This window comes from Macrobrachium rosenbergii, chromosome 55 (assembly GCF_040412425.1).
Source record: "Macrobrachium rosenbergii isolate ZJJX-2024 chromosome 55, ASM4041242v1, whole genome shotgun sequence".
Taxonomy (NCBI): domain Eukaryota; kingdom Metazoa; phylum Arthropoda; class Malacostraca; order Decapoda; family Palaemonidae; genus Macrobrachium; species Macrobrachium rosenbergii.
Window position 1 is genome coordinate 18,549,715 of NC_089795.1, and position 10,000 is coordinate 18,559,714.

Genomic DNA, 10,000 nt, shown 5'->3' on the forward strand with positions numbered 1-10,000 from the left:
TGTACAACAAGAAGTCTGAGTTGCAGGCCAAATCTGACAAGGTGTTTCAGTGGTATCAACAATGACACAACCATTAGTCAGTCATCAAGTATGAATGCAGACTGTAGCAATCTGATGCATTTGTTGTCACAGAAGCCAAAGTCTCAAATTTGTGGCATCATCACCAAACTGAACAAAGTTCAAAACTGGACAGTTTACATCACCCTGGCGGTGCATTTATAAGAACTAAATCATCAAACTGTGTAAGATAATATATGCTATTGTACTGTTGCTTTCTTGAATGCTTATCTCAAGGTTATTGAACAACCTTCCAATCATAAACCTGGAATCTCTGAGGGCTACTGCTGCATTCTCCAAAGCTCACCAACAATGGTAAGGGTTGAAGGAGCTTGTCTCTCAATAGGATTGTTGATGGCTGAGTCAACAGCTTCTATGACTCCTGGATCCAGTTTGGTCACTGGTCTTCACGTCCTGAAATGGAAACAAGTCCCTACTAAAGGAGAAACTGTTAAGGGACAAATATAATTCACATCACCTCTTGACTAGCACCATGGAAATCCCAGCACCGGCCATCTCCCCTCCCACTTGAGGCTGAAAATGTATCTGTAGACTGAGATCAACTTCATGAGGAATAAGACTGTTTTCAAAAGGACGACGCCTTGATCTCTGGTGTTAAGACTACAGAAGGTGTTCATGCTGGGTGCTGACTGTAAAATATAGTAAGGAAATGCGCTGTTGATGAATCAGGTTGGCTTCCCCCAAAATCATCATATCTTGTAATCAAAAAGACATCTTGTTAAGAAACAGACAAACATTCCATGAGAGACTAGATGCAGAGCCAGTAAAAATACACTTCCTTTGGCCTTCACAATGCCAACTGATGTGATCAGGCCATATCAAAGCAAAATAATAAAATCCAAAACTTACTCATTATAATCTAGCAAGATGGTTCACACAACTGATGAGACTCAAGAATGATAAAGGACACGAGCATATGCTTGAATGAGTTACTTTTGACTTTGGTAGCAAAGGCCTCAGCCTTGGGAGACAGGGCTGCTATATTTATGAGGGTGAAAAAGGAACTTCAGTATATTCTGCTGAGCCAGAGTTGTTCTTTGATGAGAAAAATAACCCCTCCCATCAAACATCTTAACTGTAACTATATAAAAAAAAAATTCCACTGATAAGAATCCTCTTTGAAAGTTCTGGAGTTTCAGAGAAAGGTGGAAAGGTCATGGTTAGCACTGAAACCTTGGTCCTCATATACTGCAAGATTAGTAATTACTATGGTTGCCATCCAACTAAAGAAAAAGTCAGAATAGAGCTGGGTACAACTAGAAGCACAACTATCCCACAGACCCTTTAAGAAGTAAGGATGGAACTACTCTGAACAGCTGCTGGTACAGATGTGCTGATGTTTGGAATGACAGTCCTGGGATGTATGGCATACATCCATGTTGTGGCACGAGCTGTTGCAGAAGCAGGAACTGGAAGGGGAGCAGCCAATACAGAAAGAGTCATGGCAGAAAAAGCCCCATTTATCAACTGCCCAAGAGGCATCACATACAATCCAAAGTCTGATGAATAGCAAGTCTTCCAATGGAGCAAACACAAGTTCACATCAATTGGTAACAGGCAAGAAAGAAGTTAAACACACAAGTAGAGTAGAGTAGAGAACAGCTAAACCATGAAAACATAGGCATGATATGGAAGTAGTTACATAGGGACAGAGTAGTGAGCAGCTGCGTGAGTAGGACTATCTATGAGTGCACAGGGATGGGGTGGGCATGGCAGTGAAAAGGTCTAAGTGATGGGTAGCTGGGTGAGAGCTTCAAGCCATGGCCATGCTGTCAATCTACACTGGTCAATGACTTAGAAAATACAAGAAAAAAGTGGACAAGGTCTGAATAAGGCTGGATGCTATGCAAAGCATGACAATCCTCAAGACATGAGGGTGCAGCAGCTATGGCTGCTAGAGTTGCATTGATCTTCCCCCTCATCTGGAAAAAGTCAGTCTGGACTTTATTGAACCAATTATCAAAGGAAAAAGTATAGTTGCAACCATAAGTCCACATCTACTATCAACTGCTGGTCCACCAACTGTCTGCCTTGTCCTTGACACCAGCAGACAGGAGGAGCAAACCCCACCCCTCTTAGAAGGGCAACCTTCATCAGAACTACAACGATGTAACACCAGAAAACATTCTGAAGTGAGATAGCAAAATAATGTGGGTTAGAGGCCTCAGACTGAAACACCAATCATGTGAAACAAACTATGCGAGTGAGCTGTGTCCCCACAAGGACAGTCTACAGATAAGGAGATGACCACTGCCTGGGAGTGAACAAAAGTCTCTGTCTGGGAAGGTCATAAAAATATATGACAGCCCTAACTTAGAGAGCCTTGATAAATACATTGGAGCATATCTAATACATTTTCAATGCAAAGTAAATAAAAAAAAAATCATAAAAAAAATTAAACATCATGGCACTAGCAAGACATGTTGCTGGTAAACAACAAACACAAAAGCTTTTATATAACAATCACTACAGTATTAGGCCTTAAACTTGTTTGAGTTGTACAAGGAAAAACTGCATATTAAAATAAGGTTTTACTGTGGATAGCAATGAAAGTACAGTATTTGATAAACTGAGCACAAAAAAAATTACTGCTAAAAACTATATCCTACTAATAAAAAATGAAATCACATGACCACAAAAACCAGCCAAACACCTTCTGAAGTGACTAATAAAAATGATATACTGTATCATCACAATCATAAGCAAAACTCCTGTGAAACCTGAATGATTTCCTTACAATTTTAAAGTTTATGGTCTTTTTCTCTATGATGAGAAGTACATAGATCACATTAATACTCACCCTGAAGAGTAATTCTAAAGGTGCACTGACATCTTCTATTTGACGTAAGACACCAGCTGCTAAAAGATATGTGCAAAACTGTGTGGCCAAAATTTTTAGATCTTGATTTGTAATAACATGTCTAAGATAATGTCCTTCACTGAAGGCACTAACAAACCAGTTTATCAGCATTTGACCTGTGGAAGATATAAAACATTTAAATTAATTATTTAATGAATACAGTATTTTAAATAAATTTACATAGTATTAGTATTACTTCATTACATAAAATGTCAGTAAACTATACTTGTCCAAAGATAATTTGTAATGGAGAGGGAGGCACATGTCCATCAAGTAGGATATAACCACCTTTCACAGTTTAAGGTTTTCATCATGTGTGTAGAAATCCCATCTTTGAGCTAGAAGCAATGATTTCTTTATTAATCCAGGTCTGTGTAAATTCAAGGTTTTCTTATTATTACTGTACCATCAACGTATGCATCTAACTATGATTATGGCTAAAGCTTCTAACAGTTGCCTGGCAGCTAGTGAGTAACCTAGATTAGCCTGCTCAGTCCTGTATTTATTTGTTGGGTCTAAGGTTACCTCCTCACATGTAGCACCTTATTTCTTCACAAGTTCACACATGTTCATGTAGAGTATCAATAAAATAAAACTGACTACATTACTTTACTTTACCTTTACATATTTTTAAAATAAAATATGAAATCACATTCTGTTCTTGATGATACATGACATTTTGTCACAAATATCTCAGCTAAAGGCAATATCACACATGAACATTTTGAGAGGCAACTTTTTTTCCAGCATTTTCTTATCCCGGGAAAGACTCATTCTGCCCTGCAGTGCTAACAAAACTGAACACTTGGGCAAAGAGAGACAAGGTCACAATAAATGTCATGTTCACTTATTCTTGGTTCAATTTACTCTGGTTACTGTGATTTCCTCTGGCAGTCCAAAGCTAAAGCTTTAAGTTTCATGTTCTTAGAATAAAAATATACTCACTGCTATATTCACATTTCAATATTTACCAAGTAAACTTTGTATACACTAATACCTACTTTGATGACCAGATAATGCTTCAAAATTTATTGTATTTAACATAATAGGTGAGGCTACCAAGATGGGTAATTGAAACATCAAACCAAGTAACTGATACAGTGTGGACAGACCTGGCCTACAGGTTATTTCACTTAAAGCTATTAAGAGATTGTAAGAATAAGATCCTCATCAGTCTTTCCTCTTGGCATGAACAGAGCAAATGAAGAAACACTTTCCATTCAGTGGAATTCTTGTCCACAGAACCTTGAAGTGATTACCCAGAATTTAGACATCCAAATATTCTAGTGAGAAGCTAGGATCTTCTTTGTCTGACAATATTCCAACACTGGTGGATATGTTATGTTCACATTAAGCAGGATGAGAACATCTGAAGATAAACTGTTAAGTAACTTGTATTAAACTGTGACAATCTTCTTTTCTTCCTAGATCACAAAATAATGAAGCCAAACTTCAGACTTGGAGTCCCATTTCCAAATCCAAATCCTGAAGCTTGTTAGTCAATACAGCATCCCAGTAGTTAAGAAATCCTGGAAATGTATTATAACAACTTGCTTTTCAAAATTAAAATAAGGAAAAAACCAAATATTAGTGATTCACCGTGCATGGAGACCAACCTACAAGTGGGAAGGGCTTACTATATAAGAGTAAGGGCAATTGTATCTGAAGCACATATGTCTGACATAAATCAAAGAGCAAAAAAAATATAATCTGGAAAGACACTAAGTGCTGCCATTTTTACTTGAAACAAGGAAAAAAATATCTTGTATTTGAAATAAGGAAAAAATATGTCCAGTATTTGTCTCAACCACTTGAGTTATTTTCCCATTCTCTTTTTCCATTTCTTAAGGTTATTACTGACTCCAGTGTAGTGTCTGTTTGTAACCAACCAGTTTAATCATATACCGTATATTATGATTTTAAAATATCTTATATTATTACTATTCTATATTACAGAGTGCAAACTTTAAACATAATATTCAATGGCAAGGTATAAAATAATTAAAACTGTGTGGCTTTGAAATATAAACATGATATTTTCAGTGCTTCAATTACATGCCTGGTAATAAGGATTACATGCACGTAATAAGGGTTGCATCAGCATGAACAAACACTAATCAGCATTCTCCTTTCACATAAGTTACATCTCTGTTCCTTCCTATCTGGAAAATTAAATAAAGCACTTTTTCATATGCGGGGAACCACAAGGAAGCAGTAATTACTTTCATCTAAATGATGCTTCGTGTGAATTTTTTTCATAGATTTGTTTAAGATACCAACTTTTAGGTATGTTCCTTCCTATCTGGAAAATTAAATAAAGCACTTTTTCATATGCGGGGAACCACAAGGAAGCAGTAATTACTTTCATCTAAATGATGCTTCGTGTGAATTTTTTTCATAGATTCAAGATACCGACTTTTAGGTACTTTATCTGGAAAATTAAATGCACTTTTTCATATACGAGGGGAACCACAAGGAAGCAGTAATTACTTTCATCTAAATGATGTCTTTTGAATTTTTATTGATTTGTTTAAGATTCTCAACTTTTAGGTATATCCTTCCTATCTGGAAAATTTAACTTTTTCAAATGGGGAACCACAAGAAGCAGTAATTACTTTCATCTAAATGATGCATTGAATTTTTTTCAGTAGATTTGTTTAAGATACCAAAATCTGGAAAATTACCAAAGCTTCTGGGAACCACAAGGAAGCAGTAATTACTTTCATCTAAATGATGCGTGTGAATTTTTTTTAGATTTGTTTAAGATACTAACTTTTAGGTATTCTGAAAATTAAATAAAGCACTGTGTTCATAGGAAGCAGTTTTATTTATTTTTAGGTGATTTTTTCATAGATTTGTTTAACCAACTTTTAGGTATGTTCCTTTTCTGGAAAATTAAATCACTTTTTTGCCTCTGAAGCAGTAATTTTCATCTAAATGAAGACAAAATAGATTTGTTTAAGATCAACTTTTTATGTTCCTTCCTATCTGGAAAATTAAATTTTTTTTTACTGGTGGTTGCAGTAATTACTTTCATCCTTTTGAATTTTTTTTCCATTTGTTTAAGATACCAACTTTTAATGTTCCTTCCTATCTGGAAAATTAAATAAAGCACTTTTTCATATGTCAAGGAAGCAGTTTTACCATCTAAATGATGCCTTATGTTTTTTTCATAGATTTGTTTAAGATACTCAACTTTTAAAATGTTCCTTTATCAAAATTAAATAAAGTTCTTTTCATATGGGAACCACAAGGAAGCAGTAATTATATCTAAATTTTGTGGAATTTTTTTATAGATTTGTTTAAATGCTTTTGTATGTTCCTTCCTATCTGGAAAAATAAAGCACTTTTTCTGGAACCACAAGGAAGCAGGTTTCATCCAAATGACAAAGGCTGAATTTTTTTCATGATTTGTTTAAGATAGGTGGTATGCCTATCTGGAAAATTAAATAAAGCATTTTTTCTTATGTGAGGAACCACCAGAAGCAACATTACCATCTAAATGATGCCTATGAATTTTTATTTCAAGATACAAACTTTTAAATGAAGGATGTAAAAATGCAAACCTTATTGAACTGTTTCATTCACTGGCAATATATGATTGCAGTTCACGAGTAAAGAAAAGTGTGACGACATTACAGTATTAAAAAGACCAGGCTTCCCTACGCTGATTAGCACAGCTTTTGTGAATGCTATATTATTCATACTGTGTTCATACTGAGCCAGTTTTATTTATTTTTAGGTGACAGAATAACTCATTACACTTTCTTTATATCACGTTTGCCTCTGAAGTGATTTTTTTCAATAAGACAAAATGGAGATTGTCAATTATTTTGTATTATTAACATTTTATTTTTACTGGTGGTTGCAGTAAACCACCTTTGATCCAGTGTCAATTCAAATCCTTCATCATCTACAGCAAGCGCAAACACATTATGCTTATGTTTATCATTAGAGTGCACTCTCAAATAAAAAACTACAACATAAAATGACCAAATGGAAATGCTGTTGCTAGGGAATCCTCTTGGCCCATGAGGTTTCATCAAAACAACAAAGCTATAAGAGATAAGGTGGGCCCAGGAGAAAGAACCTCCTTAAAGACCTATGCATTTTTATTTCACCACAAACACCAAAAGAAGGATGAGACACAAAAGCAAACCTAGAACTTGAAGCATTGATTGCAGTCACAAAGAAGGTGTGCAAGCAACCCACAGCATACGCAATACAGAGAAATGGTGAGGAAATGAATTGTGGGAGAAAAGGAGGGAGAAGAACTGCCTTAGAACAGAAAAGAGACTCAAAATGAATGACTTCAAGCCATACCACATGCCACTTATAAAGTCTGCGAAGGCAAACACATTGCTTTGATCACTGCTTCCAAAACTACAACATAAATGACCAAATGAAAAATAATGGCCATTTATCTCACAGCTAAGAGTTCAGGAGAAAGAACCACGCTACTGAAGGATGGAAACAACTCTTTTGTGAAACAAACTGATCCCAGTGGTGGAAAATGCCTAATTGAGCTTTAACCTCAAGTATGACCTTGACCTCACTCTGTATATCAACTTCATTTGTGGAATATAAATGCTAAATATAAGGCCTTTATCTCACATAGTTCAAAAGTTAGGGCATAGATAATATTTCTATTTGACCCTTCACCTCTCTGTATAACCTTGAACCTGACTCTTGAATTCACCATATAAAATGCTGAATCCAACCCACCCATAAGTTCAAAAGTTAGGGCATAGATAATATTTCTATTTGATGCTTCACCTCTCTGTATCACCTTGAACTTGACTCCTAAATTCACCATATAAAATGCTGAACCCAACCCACCCATAGAGGAATATGCAATTTGAAAACTTGCCTTCAGTAATATTATTATTTTAACACTTGAAAAACTTGGAACCTCCTTAGGAGACGGAGACACACGAAGAAAAACAGGTCAGTTACTAGATAGTAACTCGTGGTATAATCAAGTAAAAAATGTGCCAAATTTTCTTTGGCTCAATCGAGTTTCCTGTACAATGTATAATGCTGTATGAAACTCTCAGCCATGGCCCAATGGTGGCCTGTGTTGATGGCATCTATCGCGGTGACAGACGCATGATCATGGCTAACATTAACCTTAAATAAAATTAAAACTACTAAGGCTAGAGGGGTGCAATTTGGTATGTTTGATGATTTTAGGGTGGATGATCAACATACCAATTTGCAGCCCTCTAGCCTCAGTAGTTTTTAAGATCTGAGCGCAGACAGAAAAAGTAAGGACGGACAGACAAAGCCATCTCAAGAGTTTTCTTTTATAGAAAACTAAAACCACCTGACATGAGTATCATCAGCAATCCACAACAAACAAAAAGCCCAAATACTGTACAAATAAAGCATTGTACCTCATAAGTCAAGAGCCAGAAGATATGACCAAACCTTTCTTAACAGGATGCAACCATCTAAACCAATTAACAGATAAATAAATAAATAAATAAATAAATAGATACATTAATTAATTAAAGAGGAGAGAATATTTTATTACTTCCTGTTATAGTTTCCTCAAAATAATTAGAGACTGAACACCCCCATCTCTTCCATCCTCCTCTGCCAGCTAAGCTTCCTTATATCTTCTTTATTCCCCTAAATTAAACTTATGGTGTTTTCACTGACATCATCACATCCTCTCCTGCCTCTTCTGTATACACAAGTACACTTGCCAGTTTCAATCAATCGATAAAACACAGGATATTTCTGAAGAGCTTTAGTTCATACTGAAAGAATTCACTATCTATAAAAATTCTGCCCCGACTTGCCCTGCCTCCATTTTCTTTCCTTTACAGATATTGAAGACATACTCTCACTCCCCAAAGACCACCAAACTAGCCTTATGACATGTAAATGCACTCTTATCTGTCTGCATATACACTAATCACACACACACACTACTTATATTTCTTATTTCAAGCCAATAAGCTTTTGCCCTCTCTCACATCTATTTCTATGTACTTAAACATTTCTTCTCTATACTGTAACAACTCTTTCTGTCTTAGTCATAAAGACAGAAAAGATGAATCTCGACTCTAAAAAACCAGGGATCTTGAAAAGTTGGTTAAACACTACCCAAGGAATTGAACAGAAAATGTTACAAATTATGAAGGTGATGCAAAGCTTCACTGCTAATCAAAAGTCAACAGCTTCAACAGCGACTTGAACGAAGGTTCTACTCGCTGGCAATCTAGTTTGTCGTTTTAGATCGACAGTATATTAATCAACTGAGCATCTCATGCCCAGAACACATCTGGATCTAAACTGCTCGCTTCTTCAGACGAAGCTCAATGTTAGTCAATATAGAGCGAGTCTCGATTGCAAGGAGGAATAACAACTAAAATCTGAAGTGACTGTTCTTACCTTCAAACTTTTCGTATATCTTGAAGTCTAACTTCTCTGGCACAAACTTTGGCTTGGTGACCCTCTTTTCAATGATGGCCCGATCGAGGGTAAGACTGGCCACCTTCCGGAGGACATTGCTATCCACCACACCCACGTCACCGCTGCTGCCACTTCGCCTTCCACGTTGTTCTGTGCCATTTCCTGAAATTGAAAGTCAGATTAATTGTTGCTCACACTCTTCGCTGTCTGCTGCTGCATGCTTTCTGTATCTGTCAGTTCAACAGCCAAAACTCAAACCACACAGTAATATTAGTTTAGGCAGGAAAATACTCAACATTATTTCGATTATACTGATAAAAATTATATGAATAAATTGTAATAAAATATTAATTCAAGTAAATTACACGAAAATAGTGATTTAACCAAACTGAGAGATAATATTAACTAACCATCGTCGTCATCATCTGCATTTTCTCCATTACTAATTACTTTCATGATGTTTCAAAACTAAGTTAATCTCAGCGATGTCACTATTTCACATCCACTTCTCTCATTTCTGCCCTTATCACTTAATGTGGCACAGTCACATTTATTTACCAAAATAAACTGTTGCATTCACCATCGCTAAAGCAATCCTCTTTTCATAAGTGGTGACTCAAAGTGCGCACTACAGCCATT

General features: G+C 36.0%; 1 protein-coding gene across 5 annotated transcripts in view; it reads right to left on the reverse strand.

Moving 5' to 3' along the window:
* The window catches only part of LOC136835648 (formin-2-like), a 344,992-nt gene that overhangs the window by 205,457 nt on the left and 129,535 nt on the right, over positions 1-10,000 (reverse strand). For 4 of the 5 annotated variants that reach the window (XR_010852223.1, XR_010852224.1, XR_010852222.1 and 1 more), the window contains 2 exons: positions 9,341-9,523; positions 2,879-3,054 (listed from right to left, as the gene is read on the reverse strand). The gene's annotated coding sequence lies outside the window, so the exon portion shown is untranslated. Of the gene's footprint in view, positions 1-2,878; positions 3,055-9,340; positions 9,524-9,771; positions 9,952-10,000 lie in introns of those variants that run through there. The other variant, XR_010852225.1, reaches the window with a different exon arrangement.